The sequence below is a fragment of the Ursus arctos genome, unplaced genomic scaffold, assembly GCF_023065955.2.
Source record: "Ursus arctos isolate Adak ecotype North America unplaced genomic scaffold, UrsArc2.0 scaffold_13, whole genome shotgun sequence".
In the NCBI taxonomy this organism is placed as follows: domain Eukaryota; kingdom Metazoa; phylum Chordata; class Mammalia; order Carnivora; family Ursidae; genus Ursus; species Ursus arctos.
In genome coordinates, this window is record NW_026622797.1 from 24,732,994 (window position 1) to 24,745,143 (window position 12,150).

Here is a 12,150-nt window from a genome sequence, read left to right on the forward strand (position 1 = left end):
GATTGTCTATTTTTACCTTAGCTACTCCCTCCCATGGGTAGTGTAGTACTTGAGTTACATAAAACAAAATACCAGATGAATTACAGAAAAAGCTCTTCAAGCTTTCCCCCAAGTAGGGTTGGTGATCCCCAAGACAGTATAGAGAACACCCGAAACTCCAGGGCCACTGTTTGAAAAGGGATGCTGGTATCTGTTTAGGGTAAGAACAGTGGATCCATCAAATTCAGTTAGAGAAACAAATCTACCAGGAAGGCCGTAGAATAGAGATTTATGATAGGGGCTAAACTTCACACAAGTAGGGGAGCTGCTAGAAAAGTCCGTGTATACAAATTGCTTCTGTGGCTGTTGTTGGGCATGAGGTTGCCATGGGCGGGGGCCAGGAGTCAGGAAGGAGAACACAATGTGAAGTACGGGAGAGCAAGGACAAATTAGAACCTGAGACGATCAGCTGGAACCTACCAGGACACACTGGAGCTCACGTCTGTCTTTCCTCAGTGTCAGTGTCAGTGATAAGGTGATCTGCATGGTAAAGCCAAGCCAATGTACCACACAGGTGCATGTCCATCTGGCTAGGGGCTCATGCTGGAGGAGCTGTGGCCTTGGGTGGTCCACAAGGTGAGCAAGCCGATCAGCATCCACACGAAAAACCTGCCGTTGTGCTTGGAGCTCCAACCCCCACCCCTCATCACTTGCTTCACTTACACCTTTCTTTAAATGTATCTTGCGCTCAGTAGTAACCTGGAGCCATACAGGGAAAGGGACTACGGAAAAGGGGCTATGAGACTTCTGGAGGAGCGACTAAACAAAGCCACACCACACACCTCCCCACTTCCCTCCCTAGAGTGAGTTTATAGAAACAATGACTACAACAATTATAAATCAATTTAATGCTAGGCTTGGTACCCAATCTGGAGGCCCTGGAATTTCTAGAGGAATTACTTAGAGGTCTCATTCTCATGCCTAAATTTAGGAATGAAAAAGTCAGTGCAGTGGAAGAACCTTATAGAAAAGGAATAGACATAAAGTATTCATATTGGGAACTATTTGAAATTATACTAATGTTCATGTCTGCTGTTGCATAAAAAGCAACTACAATTGCCCCCCCCCATCTGCAAGAGATACCTTCCAAGACCCCCAATGGATGTCTAAAATAACCCTATACATACTATGTTTTCTCCTATACATACATACCTATGATAAAGGTTGACTTATAAATTAGGCACAGTAAGAGATTAACAACAATATTAAAACAGAACAATTATAATAATACACTATAACAAAAGTTATGTGAATATGGTCTCTCTCTCTCTAAATATTTTATTATACTGTATTTACCCTTCTTGTGATGATGAGAGATGATAAAATGCCTATGTGATGAGGTGAAGTGAGGTAAATGACACAGGCACTGTGATATAGTGTTAGGCTACAACTGACTTTCTGGCAATATCTCAGAAGGAGCATCAGCTGCTTCTGGACCGAGGCTGACCACAAGTGACTGAAACCCTGGGTACCTGAAACCACAGAAAGCAAACCAGGGGTAAGGGAGAACTATTGTACCAGTAAAGTATTAAAGAATTTTCCAAATGCCTTAATTGTCTCTGTCTCCTCCAAAAGACAAAAAAAAAAAAAAACACAGAGAATCACGGGGTGAAGGAGAAGGTTGATCATTGTACGAAGAAGCCATTCATGTATTCATTACAAAGAGCTTAACCAAATATTGCCAGAGTACCTAACTAGTTCCTCTCCTGAGCTGGACACTGTGCCGATACAGTGTCCTCCATGAGGACGTCTTAAGGAAGGATTGGGACGAGGGTCAGAATCAGTTCTCAACATGTTTGAAGGACAGCTGCTGTGCAACAGCCTTGCCCCTAAACAAATTACTGGCCACTGGCCCTAAACCTGGATGTGGCCAAGGGTAGGTGCAGACCACGGACACAAGGAGCATTCTCTCAGAGGTAAGACAGAAGCCCACTACCAGAGTGCTATCTGAGCCCTTTAGATTAAAAATTATGTACAAATACTCATCAAAAAGAGCACCCAGCTAAAAACATCACCATCATCATCATCTTCGTCTTGACTACTAGTACCCATTAGAGCTGCGAGTGGCAGGACATTTGTCCTACACAGATGTGAAGTCCAGCCAAATATCCATGTGGGCTGGAGCAATGGCAGGTCATAGACCCAATCAATAGAGGCGGGGCTACTGGATGAGGGCCAGAAAATTCTCTACTTTTAATTTTTCCACCTGGTAGAATAAGAACACTGCGCTGCATTGGTAAAGACCACCTTTGTGCCTCTTACCTTTCAAAGGCAGGCTGGATATCACTATTTTGGAAACATGACATTTTTCACATTCATGAGTAGGGCTGGGTTTTGTTTTGCTGGGGTTGTTCCCGTATAATGATTATTCACATACACCTGACTAACCACCTGTCAAATTAAAAGTCAAGGGCCTCCCGTCAGGAATTCTGAGGATGGATTTTCTCCACCATGGAGGCCTCATCAGGAGTTACCTGTTAGATAGAACCAGCTGGATCGCCCCAGCTGATTGCATGCTCACTCTTGCTCCGTGGTCCTTCCCACCACTCCTAAGAGTCCAGGCAGATTCCTGGGAAATCTGTTTCCACAGAGTGGGGATTTAGTTGAAGTCAACTGAGAAAATGGTGCCATCTCTCTCCCATTTGGACGCAATTTACCAGGCATTAAAGAAATATAATCAAGCGAAAGCAGCTGTATTGAAACATTCCTACAAACTCTAAGTCAGCACATTTGGTTTCTTAGTTATTCCTCCATGGCGAACCAGTAGGTATTAAATGTGTGTATGGTAAGTGGTAACAATTCTTCAACTTAAGTGAAACTCTAGTCATTTCAGTATTTCACTAACCTATAAGCAGCTGACTTTAAATTCATCTCATTTTTATTAATGATTATGGTGATATATAAAATGCTCATCAGTATAAAATAGATAGATTTGCCTCATCAGCATTTTATACATTTATTTATACATTTTATAAACTATAAGCACCCACTTAGAAGCATTTCCTGCTATGCTTCACTAGAGAATAAAAATTCTACTTTTGAAAAATTGTATTTGTTTATTGGTCCTTTCCTCTAGTCTCCTAGTTCTCTGACAAAAAAAAAAAATTATCCTCAGTAATAAAACATAAATATTCAGAGCTTGAAAACACATGACAATGAAGCAATGATCACATTTATATTTATTAAATATAATAAAAAATGTAATATACACCATCACTAAGAATTCACTATATGCCAGGAGCTGTGCTAAGCACATTATGTCTGTTATCTCTTTTAATCCTCCTAACACTCCTATATGTAAGTGCTATTGGTATTAGACCCATTTCATGCATGAATAACATAAGATATAGGGGAAGAGAAATATTCAAGGCTACCTCAATTGTAAGCGGTACAGCTGGGATTTCAGTCACAGTTCTGATTCTAGAGACTGAGCTCTTTGGCACCCCAGCTATGCTAGTGATAAATGAGTAATCTTAACTTGTAGGATCTTAACTTGTTATGGATCACTCTGAGATTCTGATTAAAGTTATGGAAACTCTCAGAAAAATCTCTCTCTGTCTCTCTCTTGTGCGCGTGAGCAGACACACACACACACACACACACACACACACACACACACACTGCATACCATTTCAGAGGATTTCTAGACCTTGAAGACCATCCAGAGTTTTCTTGGAGTCCATAAGCCCCAAATTGTAGAACTCAAATTTCAGTATTTCCATCAATATCAGCATGTGGGGAACTGGGTCGCTGCCTGTTGAAGGAGCTGTGCTGTGAATGAAAAGGTTACCTGAGTGTGGAGAAAGAATGGCCTGGATTCTCGGACACCCGAATGCCTACCAATGGCCGGAGCAATGAATTAAGACAAGACAGAGTGGACGAGGAGAGAAAGCTGGTGGGAATCAAACCCACACATCGGAATTAAGGAGTCCTGCCTTAAGCATGTCTGTGTCAGGTACTTCTAGGTCCCAAAAAGAGATGAGGGAGGAATGAATGGTTGTTGTAAGGATAAACCCTAGAAAAAGAACCTCACAGAAATAAGAACAGGAACTGTGGTAGGACCAGAACTTTCTGAGCATGAAATTGCACCAGAAGACTGTGCAGGTCCCACCCAGCCATCCAGATGCCAGCAGCAGGAACATACGGGTTAGACCACTGTGGTCTTTCTCTCCTTGCCCGCTCTGTTCTCGTCTTTCTAACCTGCTTGTTCCTTACTCCAGATCACTTAGCCCATCCCTCAGAAACTCCTAGGTGTGAGTAAAACCTTTTGGTTTTTGCACACTACGGTTTCTGCTTCCTTATAATTTCAGGTTACTCTGACACAAGTAAGGGCAAGTAAGTAGGGGCCCGGTCAAGATTCATCCTCTCTGTTTCCCTATTGGCCATGAGTTACAGAGCCAGATTTTGATTTTACAACAGTTACTGTAGTGGCTGCTTGGAGAATGTGTATCAAGAGCTGAAGACTGGAAGAATAGGAACAAGTTAGGATAGTTCCTAGTTCCTACCTGACTTCGGGGCTTCTTTCTCATGTCTTTTTTCAGCTCCTGTTGCCACTACCAGAATGAATAGGGTTAGTTGCCCCATTCTTTCAGTATTTCCCAGTTCAAGAGCTTGATGGCAGCTCATGTTTTTTGCATGAGGTCATGCCACAGGTTTTTAACGAGCCTTAAATTTGACTGTGATTGTGACACATGCCACCTTAATCCAGCCAGCTGCAGCGGGTGGCAGAGAGGGTAGGCAACTCCTCTCTAGGACTGGACACGTCTCTGCCAGGCGCGCGTTCCTCATTAGAAGATGTGGGGCAGAGAATTTCCTGTCAGCGTCCAGGGACAAACTACAGGACAGACCCTCGGGACAGGCTGCTGTGGGAGACACCAGGACAACTTCCCACCCCTCACACTGGGTCCATCTACTATTGGGGGAAAACATCTGCATCTGACATCAGCCCGGTGTGCCCTTCAGTTGTGCGCCATCCAGGAGAGCCGTGTCATGCTTTGGGACATGTCCTACCTCTCAGGATGTTCACCAGTTGCTCACTGAGTTTTTGAAGGAGGAAGTGGCGTAATGGGCACTGTGACACATGCAGTACAATAGAGTGACACAGGTAGGCAGGACTCTAAACATCATCTAATCCACCCCCACATTCTGTGGAGCGGGAGGCCGAGCCTACGAGAAGTTACGTGCTCGGAGAGACGTAGCTTGGAGAGTTGATGGCCAGGCCCCGATTCCCAGGCCACTTCTCCCTTTATCACACCTGTTCTGTTAGCCACATTGGCTTTTCATTTCCCTCGCTATCATGGAGCACTAACTACCATTCTGTAGCAAAAGAGAAAAATAGAAAGGCCTATAAAACATCTCACACTATAAAGATTCCATTGCAACTTGTGTACATCTATACGGTCTCTGTGACCATAAATATATGATTTATGGGAAATAATCCTAAATTAGAAGACTCACTCTGTCACTCAGACATGTGAGTTCACCTCTATTTCTTCTTCTGAGCTCTAGCTATTTATTATGCACTCATCATTTATCTAAAAAACATTAATGGGGTGTCTGCTACTTTTTGAGCTCTTAGTGTAAAATCCTATAGAACAATTGTTTTGTTCCTCAAAGAGCTTTTATATTCCAGGAGGGCAATATTAAGAAGCCTGCTGCGCCCGAGGGGTCACAGAGGCAAAGGAGGAGGCGGCAGCAAACTCGTGGCTGGAAGGGGGTTGTGCAAAGCCAGCCAGATGGACACTTGAAATGTGAAGGCATAGGTAGAGGAGAGGTAAGCCAAGCAGGGCAGGGGGCTGGGCAAGCAGATGACGGGGAGCACTGTGCATCTGGGGAAGGCACGCAGTATGGCCAGAGCAAAGCTCAAGGGGAAGTCAGGGTGAGAATGGCAAGAGATGAGGCGGGCAAGTAAGTAGGGGCCCGGTCAAGGGCCATTCTCTCTGTTTCCCTATTGGCCATGAGTTACATAGCCAGATTTTGATTTTACAACAGTTACTGTAGTGGCTGCTTGGAGAATGTGTATCAAGAACTGAAGACTGGAAGAATAGGAACAAGTTAGGAGCCTGTTGCAATAATTTAGGAGAGTGATGATGGTGTTCTGGCTTATGGCAGCAGCAATAGGACTAGAAGTGGGCATATTCTAGAGATTTTTTAAAGCTATTATTTAAAGGGTGTGGAGACTGATTGTATGCCCTGGGAAAGCAAGGCTGTGCCGGGAGGGGGAGGAGAAAAAGATGCAGCACTTTCCTGACCTGGGTGGGGGGAATGGGCACAAGGAGGTTTCATCTGGGACATTTGCATGAGGTTCTGATGAAACAGCCAACCACAAAGTTCTGGTGGAAAACTGGACAGGAGATCCAGAGTTCAGCAGAGAGGTTGGCCAGGAATATAATCATCAACATATATAGGTAAGTGGTACTCAAAACAAAGAGTTACCCCAGAGTCTTTTTCCAACTGCACGCACCATCCCCTTGAAATTCTCCAATGCCTCTCCTCCCCTGCCCCAGCTGGGGAGGGCTCTCCACTCTCAATTCTTGAGCCTGTCAGCCATGAGAAGAGTAAATCGCCAACACCAGTGTATAAAATGAAGGAGAAGAGAACAGGAGACAGAACCCTTAGAGACACTGACATTTAAGGGATGGGTTAAAGGAAAAAAGCAGTGATAGAACCTGAGAAGCATCCAGGGAGATGGACAGAAAACTATTAGAGCCAAATCTCCCAGAAGTGGGGAGAGGAGAGGATGTCACAAAGAAAGATGCAGCCAATCATCATGTCAAACACGGCAGATGTGAAAGAGACCCCAGAAGTGTTAACACACAACCCCACAGGGCTGTGACAAGGACCACGTGAGCATAAGCATATGCAGGTGCTTCCTACAATACAAAATAGTACACAACATAAGCAGTTATTATTATAAATTAAGACTCAAGTCACTTCCCACTGACTCGACGCGTCCCTCCTTAGACCCTTCAGCCTCCCTCCGGAGGTTCCCTCGACACCAAGTGTAACGGGCCTGCACCCAGGGCAGAGGCTGTGTTTAGTGGGCCTGTGCTCCACACTAGAACAGTGCCCAGCCTACAGGAGACAGGGAACGCGTGCTTGCAGAATGAATGGACAGTCAGGATTGCGTCACTGCATTCCATGATTCTCTTCAACACGGAACAGATTCAGGTTCAGATTGCTTTTTTCAAAAATAGAATCTAATGTGCTTATTCCTTTTTCCTGGCATCTCCTTGTTTCTGTTTTATTTTATGCCCTCTCAGGTTAGAAAAAAATGAATCAGTCCTCATTGTTATCAAAAAGATACATTAAAAATTATTTCCTATAGAAAAAAATTATTTCCTACAGAAAAAAAGCTACCTAAAAAAATATTTCCTCCCTTTCATAACTTCCATTCTGCTGCGTGTCTTGTATCTCTCGAGAGCCCATGTTTGTTGTCTGATCTCCAGCATGTTCATATCCAAATCAATCTGAACTAATTTTGCAAGTAAAATGTTTTGAGAACTCACCCGAAGTGCTTTCCTAAATTCTAAACATTTAACATCTGCTTGGCTGGACTCAGTTCCTCATCTTTTTAGTCTACTTAAATCTACTAATTTCACTTGTCATAATTTATCATTTCAAAATCTCTATTATTTATTGCCCTTGATTACATTACCACAGGTGTTCTGTACTATTTATGTTTCCCTCAATTTTCCTGATATTCTTTTGTATAATCATCATATCTAATTTACCAGGGGGTCATTCCTACTCTTTCTCCAGATTCTGCAAACTTATTTCTGACTCTCCTCCTAGCTCTCCTGTGCATTTTTAAGGATGATAAACTCAAGAAGTTCATCTTCCAGACTTGGAGAAAATCAGGGCATTTACATTTTGTAGACCTACTTTTTATGAGCACATATTTTTACAAGGTGATTCTACTAATCACCTATTCTTTATTCGCCGGAGCTTTTTCAGTTTTTCCAGGGCTGAAGATGAGCCTCCCCATACTCAGCGCAAGCACCCCTCCCCCCACCATGCTCCCAGGGTGCGAGCTCTTGGCTGAAGCACTCAGGCCTTCCTCTTCCTCCTTTCACACCCAGCAGGGAGCAGTGAGGAGACTGGCCCCACCCTGCAACCTTTGGTCGGAGCCATCTATTGCCCTCAGCCTCACCACCCACCCCTTTCAACCTCAGGATAATAGCAGATAGGGAGGAGCCCGCAGTTGCCTAGCAAGTATCATGGTAACGTGAACAAGTTTAAGAGACTCTCATGGCCTTCTCTGTCTACCCCACAACCTACAAAGATTGTATGGATCTCTCTCTCTTCCTGCGCTCATGAAGTTCAAGGCAGAAGAAAGATCGAAACAGAAGAGCTGCACATGCCTTGCCCAGGTGCTATACGGATGCCCAGAACTCTACTCCAACCCCAGCTCAGGATTTATTCAACACCGAAGCACAACACATCCATATAGGCAGAGAGATGGATAACTGTCAGAAGTCTCAGGAGCAGGCAGCTTAGGACCAGCCCTCTTCCATGCTAGGAATTTATTCACACCCAGGTCTTCCCATGTCCCTCTCTCTTGATGCCATGCTCACAGGAGACAGAAGCTTACCTACCAGGCTTGAGTCAAGAATTTCGAGACCAGTCAGCTAATTGTCAGGAGCAAAGGGTTAATATAGATGGACATTGGGGAAGTTACTATGGACCATGAAGCCAAACTAATTTGTACCTATTGCGTCCTAAAACCTCAGCTCTTACTTAGAGAAAATAGTTGTTGCTCGCCCTCCCACATCTCAGCCAACGGGTTTCAGTCCTCCCAACTGATATGTTTTTCTCCAGCAAACCTCTTAAACAGCCTTGTCCTTGGTCAACAGTGGAAATAAAAACTCTTGGGCTGCTCCAGTTCTTTCAGTCTTTGGGAAAACAAAGAAAAAGAACAACTTGGAAAAGCCATCAGTTAAAATTTTGGAATGCAAGTAAGATAAGATATGCAACATCCTGAAGCCTCGTTTTGGTTATTTATAAAGTGGAAATAATTATATCTGTCTCTTAGGATTGTAGTGAAGCCTGAATGACACACCTCATGTAAAGCACAAAGCATCTTGCCTGGAAAGAGCTCAATAAACACGAGCTATAATTATGTATGCGTGTATATACGTTATCTTTCTTTAAGATGCATTGCTTTGCTAGCAAATACACCAACAGGATCACCCTAACCTCAGCAGATAAACAGCTGAGTTTCCAATTCCTACTAGGAATTAGATCATTACTATATGTAGTAATAGGTCCCCTCGTGTTGTTTAAGTTACCTTGTCGGTTGGAACCCTGATTCCACCTATCTCTCTGGGTTCTTCGGCTCTCTCGGGCCTTCTGCTGTACCCCAGACCCTCTCCCCTCTTCTATGCCTGGTACCCAAAGGTCCATAATGGGTAAGCAATTTATTTGTGCCTGAATCTTATCGGAAGGCATTCTACTAACCTAAAGGAAACTACCCATCTGGCAGAGGCACTCTGACTGTGGAAAATTACTGATCCACACTGAACTATATAAAAATCCATTCGTAAAAATCCTAAGAAGAGCAAACACTTCACCTGGCAAGTTCTCCGGCAGGGTCCTTGGCTGGCATGAGCAACCAGCCTCACTAGGCACCAAACGAAAGGCCAGCCCTGAGCGGTGACAAATCTGGAATTCTCTGGCAGATGCCAGTCCAGGGCCTACTGCACAAAGGGGACCCTTCTTACTAACTCAGCACTGACTCTGAACACACTGAGAATTAGTTTTGGCTGTAAGGGAAAAGCCAATGTGGAAAATATAATCTGATGGACAGGATTTGAAATGAAAGACACAATACAGCCCAAGCTTCCAGGGCCTAAACTCTTACAGGGCAGAAGTGTAAACACTTTTTGGAAGCTGAGACCAGGACACAATATGATACCACAGCAAAAACTCTAAAGTAGCAAGGGGTTTGAACACTGAAAGACGAACTCTTATTTTCATGCTGTGAATCACCAGGCTCTAAGTAGAGAGGAAAAGGTGTATCAGCCAGCATTGACCTTGTCTTGCCTGTGCTGAAAAACTCTCCTACTGCCTGCACCGCTTGCTCACGAGAAGATGACTAAGACAAGTTCTGGCTTTTGAGGTGTCTGTACCTGGTGGGGGGGGTTGGCCGGTAACTAAAATACAAGCCTGACTATGGAAAGGGCCAAAAGCTGAATAAAAGCAAAACGAGCAGAGGAGCAGATGGCTCTTATCTCCAGGGGTACGTGAGGGTCCCCCCAGAAGAGGGGCCAGCCCATCCGGGTCTCAGAGAGACAGCAGAACTTGGGGGAAGGAGAGCTCTCTAGGCAGAGAGAACAGCGTGAACAGAGGCAGCTCAGAGGGGGAAGGACAGGGCGTGGGGAGGAACTGGGCTCAGTCTCGCGGTGGCAACAGCCCAGCCAAGTGGGGGTGGGGGATTGGGAATGGACTGAATATCCAGGAAGATTGGCCTTGGCTCCCTGAGCCTTTGGAACATTTCAGATCTGCTTTGAAAAGGAAAGTCTCTGCCATGGGTGTCAAGAAGGAACTGGAATCAGGAAGAGAGTTGAAATGTGTATCTTTGCATATGTATTTTTTTTTCTTTTCTGCTATTTGAAAAAGCGATCACAAATGCAAATTGACAATTGTCCAGTCATTACAGGCAGCAAGCACCTATTCCTGGACATGTATTTACTCTCTAAAGCAGGGGTTCTCCACTGTAGGGGATCCCTCCACCCCGGCTGGTCTCATTCCACCTGACTTAGGGGTCACAGCTGGCACCTTCTTGCCAAGGGTGCCCTACAGGCTTCTCCCACCTCCAGTCCAAGGTGGCTTACGCTCTCTGCTGTATCTAGCTCACTGAGTGTGGGGTAGAGAATGACCCTCTGATGGGATGAAAAAAGTGGTGTGATAAAGGTGATGCAAACAGAAATCCTTCTACTGCTTTGTAGGCCATATCAGACCAGATCAGCTTTTGTCTAGACATTTGCTTTTCCATGTGCTCCTGGCGCACGGAAGGCTGACCTTCACTGCGAAGGGGTCATTACTGCCACTGCAAGTGCACAAGTCCCCACGATCATGTATGGTTTTGTCTCTGCTTGTTTTTTGTTTGGTTTACTGGGTTTCCTCAGTGAATTCCAGATGCAAATAGAATTAAAGGAATAATTCTAAAGGGATGTTATTAAGAACTGAGCTTTTTATACTAAAAACACAATCCCATGCCTTGTTGCTAAAATGGAAACTTTTGATGACAATTTAAACATGAAATATCCAGCAGAGACAAACCATGATTATTTATAAAAGGCTCTATCAAGAAATTATTTACTTCTTTAGGCAATTTCCGCTTTGCTTGTGATTTAAGTCCTAAGAGTATATGCATCTAGTTACTCATGCAAAGTTAATGGAGCTGTTTCTCATTATGTTTTTGATAGTACAGCATGTCGAATCTGACTCTCATCTTACTTTTCCTAATTATTTGTCAGCTTTCCTCACCCGTGTTTTATTTCTTGCGGAGTCTTTTCTCCTTTCATAAGGAAGGCAACGTGGGGAGTGTTTGATGTGCTTGGGAATGTTCTCTAATGCTGAAGGCCTTGTTCTGGACCAGGTGCCAACCACTCGGCTTACAACAAAGAGAGGACTAATTTGTAAGTGTCTCCTGGAGAAACTCTTGTGCTGGGCTACCAAATACGATCCTCTGCACCTGATTCAAAGAGGCAGGATCTCGGTGGGACCTGTTATACTTTCTCAAAGTGCCCCTAGTCATCAAAGTGCGTCTTTGTCTCCTCAGTGTGGAAGTCACTGTGCTCTTCCCAGCCATCAAATTAAGAAAGAAGCAATTGACCATAGGATAGGTCATTGGCCAGAAACTCGTTCCTACGGTGGTGACAGTGAGGAAAGTTCTGGCACAACACTTCAGACTGAAGAGAGATTTATGAGAGATGAAGCCAGGAAAGTATGTTATTTTTCTAGCGCACTTTCAAGTTGGATGAACACAGCTGATCTCTTAATTCCCAAACCAATGGATTTTAAAGGGCAAACTGTCCCACAGAGCATCCCAGTGTCATCTTCAGCCACTGGTTAAGATGAGAGTGTCTTGGAATCAAAACAGTGGTA

General features: G+C 44.2%; 1 long non-coding RNA gene across 3 annotated transcripts in view; it reads right to left on the reverse strand.

Moving 5' to 3' along the window:
• LOC113259502 (uncharacterized) overlaps nt 1-12,150 on the reverse strand; it is a 282,949-nt gene that overhangs the window by 111,846 nt on the left and 158,953 nt on the right. The gene's annotated exons all lie outside the window — the stretch shown is intronic.